Genomic DNA, 7,552 nt, shown 5'->3' with positions numbered 1-7,552 from the left:
TTTGCGGCAGTGGCGGCGACAGCGGGGCTTGGCGGCAGCGGCGGCGACAGCGGGGCTTGGCGGCAGCGGCGGGGCTTGACGGCAGCGGCGGCAGCAGAGGGGCTCGGCAGCGGCAGGTCCAACCCGGTCCAAACCCCCCCCCCCCCCAAACGCAGGCCAGGAGCGGTGCGGCGACAGCGGGGCTCGGCGGCAGCGGTGGCGACAGAGGGGCTTGGCGGCAGCGGCGGCGACAGCGGGGCTCGGCGGCAGTGGCGGCGACAGAGGGGCTGGCGGCAGCGGGGCTTGGCGGCAGCGGTGGCGGCAGCGGGGCTCGGCGGCAGTGGCGGCGACAGAGGGGCTGGCGGCAGCGGGGCTCGGCGGCAGCGGGGCTCGGCGGCAGTGGCGGCGACAGAGGGGCTGGCGGCAGCGGGACTCGGCGGCAGCGGGGCTCGGCGGCAGCGGCGGCGACAGCGGGGCTCGGCGGCAGCGGCGGCGACAGAGGGGCTGGCGGCAGCGGCGGCGGCAGCGGGGCTTGGCGGCAGCGGCGGCGACAGCGGGGCTCGGCGGCAGCGGTGGCGGCAGCGGGGCTCGGCGGCAGTGGCGGCGACAGAGGGGCTGGCGGCAGCGGGGCTCGGCGGCAGCGGGGCTCGGCGGCAGTGGCGGCGACAGAGGGGCTGGCGGCAGCGGGGCTCGGCGGCAGCGGGGCTCGGCGGCAGCGGCGGCGACAGAGGGGCTGGCGGCAGCAGGGCTCGGCGGCAGCGGCGGCGACAGCGGGGCTTGGCGGCAGCGGCGGCGACAGCGGGGCTCGGCGGCAGCGGCGGCGACAGCGGGGCTTGGCGGCAGCGGCGGCGACAGCGGGGCTCGGCGGCAGCGGGGGCGACAGAGGGGCTGGCGGCAGCGGGGCTCGGCGGCAGCGGCGGCGGCAGTGGGGCTCGGCGGCAGTGGCGGCGACAGCGGGGCTCGGCGGCAGCGGCGGCGACAGCGGGGCTCGGCGGCAGCGGCGGCGACAGCGGGGCTTGGCGGCAGCGGCGGCGACAGCGGGGCTCGGCGGCAGCGGCGGCGACAGCGCAGCTCGGCGGCAGCGGCGGCGACAGCGGGGCTCGGCGGCAGCAGCGGCGACAGCGGGGCTCGGCGGCAGCGGCGGCGGCAGCGGGGCTCGGCGGCAGTGGCGGCGACAGAGGGGCTGGCGACAGCGGAGCTTGGCGGCAGCGGGGCTTGGCGGCAGCGGCGGCGACAGCGGGGCTTGGCGGCAGCGGCGGCGACAGCGGGGCTTGGCGGCAGTGGCGGCGACAGCGGGGCTTGGCGGCAGCGGCGGCGACAGCGGGGCTTGGCGGCAGCGGCGGGGCTTGACGGCAGCGGCGGCAGCAGAGGGGCTCGGCAGCGGCAGGTCCAACCCGGTCCAAACCCCCCCCCCCCCAAACGCAGGCCAGGAGCGGTGCGGCGACAGCGGGGCTCGGCGGCAGCGGGGCTCGGCGGCAGTGGCGGCGACAGAGGGGCTTGGCGGCAGCGGCGGCGGCAGCGGCGGCGACAGCGGGGCTCGGCGGCAGTGGCGGCGACAGAGGGGCTGGCGGCAGCGGGGCTCGGCGGCAGCGGGGCTCGGCGGCAGCGGCGGCGACAGCGGGGCTCGGCGGCAGTGGCGGCGACAGAGGGGCTGGCGGCAGCGGGGCTCGGCGGCAGCGGGTCTCGGCGGCAGTGGCGGCGACAGAGGGGCTGGCGGCAGCGGGGCTCGGCGGCAGCGGGGCTCGGCGGCAGCGGCGGCGACAGCGGGGCTCGGCGGCAGCGGCGGCGACAGCGGGGCTCGGCGGCAGCGGCGGCGACAGCGGGGCTCGGCGGCAGCGGGGCTCGGCGGCAGTGGCGGCGACAGCGGGGCTCGGCGGCAGCGGCGGCGACAGCGGGGCTTGGCGGCAGCGGCGGCGACAGCGGGGCTCGGCGGCAGCGGCGGCGACAGCGGGGCTTGGCGGCAGCGGCGGCGACAGCGGGGCTCGGCGGCAGCGGGGGCGACAGAGGGGCTGGCGGCAGCGGGGCTCGGCGGCAGCGGCGGCGGCAGTGGCGGCGACAGCGGGGCTCGGCGGCAGCGGCGGCGACAGCGGGGCTTGGCGGCAGCGGCGGCGACAGCGGGGCTCGGCGGCAGCGGCGGCGACAGCGGGGCTTGGCGGCAGCGGCGGCGACAGCGGGCTCGGCGGCAGCGGGGGCGACAGAGGGGCTGGCGGCAGCGGGGCTCGGCGGCAGCGGCGGCGGCAGTGGGGCTCGGCGGCAGCGGCGGCGACAGCGGGGCTCGGCGGCAGCGGCGGCGACAGCGGGGCTCGGCGGCAGCGGCGGCGACAGCGGGGCTCGGCGGCAGCGGCGGCGACAGCGGGGCTCGGCGGCAGCGGCGGCGACAGCGGGGCTCGGCGGCAGCGGCGGCGGCAGCGGGGCTCGGCGGCAGCGGCGGCGGCAGCGGGGCTCGGCGGCGGCGGCGGCGGCAGCGGGGCTTGGCGGCAGCGGCGGCGACAGCGGGGCTTGGCGGCAGCGGCGGCGACAGCGGGGCTTGGCGGCAGTGGCGGCGACAGAGGGGCTGGCGACAGCGGAGCTTGGCGGCAGCGGCGGCGGCAGCGGGGCTTGGCGGCAGCGGCGGCGACAGCGGGGCTTGGCGGCAGCGGCGGCGACAGCGGGGCTTGGCGGCAGTGGCGGCGACAGCGGGGCTTGGCGGCAGCGGCGGCGACAGCGGGGCTTGGCGGCAGCGGCGGGGCTTGACGGCAGCGGCGGCAGCAGAGGGGCTCGGCAGCGGCAGGTCCAACCCGGTCCAAACCCCCCCCCCCCCCCAAACGCAGGCCAGGAGCGGTGCGGCGACAGCGGGGCTCGGCGGCAGTGGTGGCGGCAGAGGGGCTTGGCGGCAGCGGCGGCGACAGCGGGGCTCGGCGGCAGTGGCGGCGACAGAGGGGCTGGCGGCAGCGGGGCTCGGCGGCAGCGGGGCTCGGCGGCAGTGGCGGCGACAGAGGGGCTGGCGGCAGCGGGGCTCGGCGGCAGCGGGGCTCGGCGGCAGCGGCGGCGACAGAGGGGCTGGCGGCAGCGGCGGCGACAGCGGGGCTCGGCGGCAGCGGCGGCGACAGCGGGGCTTGGCGGCAGCGGCGGCGACAGCGGGGCTCGGCGGCAGCGGCGGCGACAGCGGGGCTTGGCGGCAGCGGCGGCGACAGCGGGGCTCGGCGGCAGCGGGGGCGACAGAGGGGCTGGCGGCAGCGGCGGCGACAGCGGGGCTTGGCGGCAGCGGCGGCGACAGCGGGGCTCGGCGGCAGCGGCGGCGGCAGCGGGGCTCGGCGGCAGTGGCGGCGACAGAGGGGCTGGCGACAGCGGAGCTTGGCGGCAGCGGCGGCGACAGCGGGGCTTGGCGGCAGCGGCGGCGACAGCGGGGCTTGGCGGCAGTGGCGGCGACAGCGGGGCTTGGCGGCAGCGGCGGCGACAGCGGGGCTTGGCGGCAGCGGCGGCGACAGCGGGGCTTGGCGGCAGTGGCGGCGACAGCGGGGCTTGGCGGCAGCGGCGGGGCTTGACGGCAGCGGCGGCAGCAGAGGGGCTCGGCAGCGGCAGGTCCAACCCGGTCCAAACCCCCCCCCCCCCCAAACGCAGGCCAGGAGCGGCGCGGGACCGAAGGGGGGGCCAAGCCGAAGGCAGCGACCAGGAGGTCGCGGGGTGCGAAGTGCGGCCGCGGGGACCCCCCCCAACCGGCAGCGGGGACCCCCCCCCAACCAGCAGGGGGGACCCCCCCCCCAACCGGCAGCGGGGACCCCCCCCATCCGGCAGCGGGGACCCCCCCCAACCGGCAGCAGGGACCCCCCCCAAACCGGCAGCGACCACCACGTGGCAAGAACAAAGGGACTGGGCAAAAGCCACTCTCTCTCTCTCTCTCTCTCTCCTGGGTGAGTGAGGAGAAAGGAAGGGGGAGATGATAAAACAAAAAAAAAAGACTTATATTTCTGCTTTTAAAAAAAGACCCAAAAGAAAACTGGTAAAGAGAAAGGGGGGAGTATATACTATTTTCTCTCTTTATACACTCGCTCCCAGCAAAAGTAAGCCCATCGGAGAGGAGTTGCATAAAAGCGGGGAGGAGGAGAGAAAATAATTAAGAAATAAATAAAATAAAGGGGTAAAGGAAAGAAGGGGGGGGGGGGGGAAATAAATTTTTTTAAAAATAATAATAAATAAAATAAAAATAGGGTGCGGAAAAGGGGGGGAAAGAAAAACAAGGGGAGAAGAAAAGATGAAAGGGAAGGGGGAGAATAAAATGCCAGAAGGGAGCCAAGAGAAAGGGGGCACCAGAAGTAGACGGGGCAAAGGGGCAAGCCAGCTCGGCGAACGAATCAGCACACGAAGCGGCGGGAAGGATGTATCGCTGCATCAAAAAGACCTGGACAGACAGCTACCCTCTCCCCTGGGGTTAGAGGGGGGCGTGAATTGGAAGGCAGCCTTTGCCGAGGTGGTGAGGGAGCAGCTGCAGGCAATCAAGGCAGAGTTGAAAGCAGACGGAGAGGCCGCAGTACAGACAGCAGTGACCAGGGCCATGTCAGGGGTGCAGCAGGCTCTGACCAGATTGGAGGAGAAAGTGGATGCCCAAGGGGAGAAACTGGAAGCCCATGAGGCAACCATTAAAGAGCTGGAGAAAGCAGCGACCGACATGAGCGACCGGGTCACGGCCCTGGAGAGGGAAGTGGCGAGACTGGGTGCAACACAGGGGAGCCTGAAGGGCAGGGTAGACGACCAGGAGAACAGCTCGCGAAGGCAAAATGTTAGGATAATGGGCCTGCCAGAGGGGATCGAGGGTGGAAACCCCACAACATTCGTGGCTGCGATGCTGGGCTCCTTAGTGGGGGGGGACACTTTTCCCACCCCACCGGAAGTGGACAGAGCTCATCGGTCACTGCGCCCGAAGCCCAAGACAGGGGAACAACCGAGAGCAGTCATAGCCAAACTGCACCGGTACCGGGATAGGGAGACAATCCTGCGCTGGGCCAAGGTACGCCATCCGAGTCTACGAGGATCTTGGATCGGACATAACTAAGAGACGGGCTGAGTTCAACAGAGCGAAAGCAGCTCTCTACAAAAGCAAAGTGCGTTTTGGTATGCTGTACCCAGCAAAACTCTGGGTCACATACCAAAACAAGGAATATTTCTTTACAGCCCCTGCTGAGACGAATAGGTTCGTCGAGGAGCACGGGCTGGAAAAACGTCATGGGAGGTAGGGACGAGGGGCCCATGGCAAGGAGAAACGACATGTCGACGGGGGGGGGGGTGGGGAGGGGCGAGGCAAAGCCAGCCCCCTCCCCCCCGGCAGGAACACCCAGAACAAAAAACAACCCACTGCCCAAGGGACCGCTCCAGGTGGGAGGCCAGGCCCCAGCACGAGGAAACGGGAGTATTGGAGAAGGGAGAGGAGAAGCGAGACAGCGACCTCCGAGAGGGGAGCCACTGCGCTAGCAGGAAAGCTAGCGACGGGGGCACATAACAAAGCAGGGCCGCAGCGCACCCCCAACAGGGGGGAAGGCGCCAGGCAGGGGAGGGGGGGGATCACCCATCAAAGACGGGAGAGCAAATGGGGACAGGAATAGGGGATAGAGGGGCAAAGGAGGGGTATCAGGGGAGGGGGGAAAAGGTAGAGAGCGGGGGGGGGGGGGGCGCTCGGGGTGCGAGAGACCAGGGAGGGGAAATGCAGGGACAAAGGGACAAAAGAGGCCAGAAAAGGAACAGGGCCACAAAGTGCCACAAACAAGGGCTCGAAACAGGGACCGCTGCAAGCACCCACCCAGTACGTTCTGTGGGCGAAGGGGGCCCCCAGAGTGCAGGGGATTACCCGCGTGGCGGACACACAGTGGACGGCCATGGCGGGTGCCCCCAGGACAAGGGAAACCCCGGAGCGCAGAGACCCGACCGCATGGGGAGAGCAGTGATAGTGGCCATCCTGGACGGCCCCCTAACAAAGGGAAACCCCAGAGGGCAGGGGCGCGTCCACCGGACAAATATGGTTAATCCCACAGGAGCGAGGGGGCAGAAGCCCCCCACCAGGATAGTCACCTGGAACGTGACTATCCTGGCCTCACGGTAGCATGGTGGTTAGCATCAATGCTTCACAGCTCCAGGGTCCCAGGTTCGATTCCCGGCTGGGTCACTGTCTGTGTGGAGTCTGCACGTCCTCCCCGTGTGTGCGTGGGTTTCCTCCGGGTGCTCCGGTTTCCTCCCACAGTCCAAAGATGTGCGGGTTAGGTGGATTGGCCATGCTAAATTGCCCGTAGTGTAAGGTTAATGGGGGGATTGTTGGGTTACGGGTATGTGGGTTTAAGTAGGGTGATCATTGCTCGGCACAACATCGAGGGCCGAAGGGCCTGTTCTCTGCTGTACTGTTCTATGTAAGGGGACTTAACGGCCCAGTGAAGAGATCTAGAGTCCTCACCCACCTCAGAAACATGAGGGCCGACATAGTCTTCCTCCAAGAGACGCACCTGAGGGAGCAGGACCAACTGCGGGTAAGAAAGGGCTGGGTGGGACAAACCTATCATTCCTGTTATGGGACAAGGGCCAGGGGGGTGGCGATCCTGATTGGCAAGAGGACAATGTTTAGGGCGACAAAGACGGTTACAGACCCAGGGGGGCGGTATGTCATGGTCAGCGGGGCCCTGGATGGGGCGCCGGTAGTTCTAGTCAACGTGTACGCGCCCAACTGGGACGACACGAGCTTCATCCAAAAGACCATGGCAGAAATCCCGGACATAGCGACGCACCGACTAATCATGGGGGGGGACTTCAACTGTGTACAGGATCCAAAGACGGACTAATCAAACCCCAGAACGGGGAAAACCTCAAACATGGCAAGGGAACTCAGTCACTATATGGAGCAGATGGGAGCAGTAGACCCCTGGAGATTCGCCCACCCGGGGGAGAAAGAATTCTCTTTCTTCTCCCCAGTACACAATGTGTACACCAGAATTGACTTCTTTGTGGTGGGGAAAACGGTGCTTCCAGGGATAGACAAGGTGGAATACTCCGCAATTGTGATATCAGACCACGCCCCACACTACATGGACATGCGGCTGGAGACGGGAAGGGCCCAGCGCCCCACATGGAGGTTGGACGGTGCCTTACTAGCTGACAAGGCCTTCAGCGAAAGGATAGCGCGGGCCATAGCAGAGTACACGGAGAACAACCAAAACGGGGTCTCACCCTCCACGTTCTGGGAAGCGCTTAAGGCCGTACTAAGAGGGGAAATCATTGCCTACAAAGCGCAAAGAGATAGGGAGGAAAGGGTGGCTGGGCAGAAGCTGGTCGACTCCATACTGGAGGTAGACCGTAAATACTCCGAGGCCCCGACCGTAGAGCTCCTGGCGGAGAGAAAAGAATTACAAAGGAACTTTGACCTGCTCTCCACCAGGAAAGCAGTACACCAACTCCGCCAGGCACGCGGGGCCCTGTACGAACACGGAGACAAAGCCAGCCGCCTGTTGGCACACCAGCTGAGAAAGCAGGCAGCCAGCAGAGAAATTGCGCAAATCAGAGGTACCAGAGGCACGTGGGAAACAGAACCAGAGAGGATTAACGAAACCTTCAAGGCCTT

The sequence above is a fragment of the Scyliorhinus canicula genome, unplaced genomic scaffold, assembly GCF_902713615.1.
Source record: "Scyliorhinus canicula unplaced genomic scaffold, sScyCan1.1, whole genome shotgun sequence".
Lineage (NCBI taxonomy): Eukaryota > Metazoa > Chordata > Chondrichthyes > Carcharhiniformes > Scyliorhinidae > Scyliorhinus > Scyliorhinus canicula.
Note: the sequence above shows the minus strand (reverse complement) of the source record.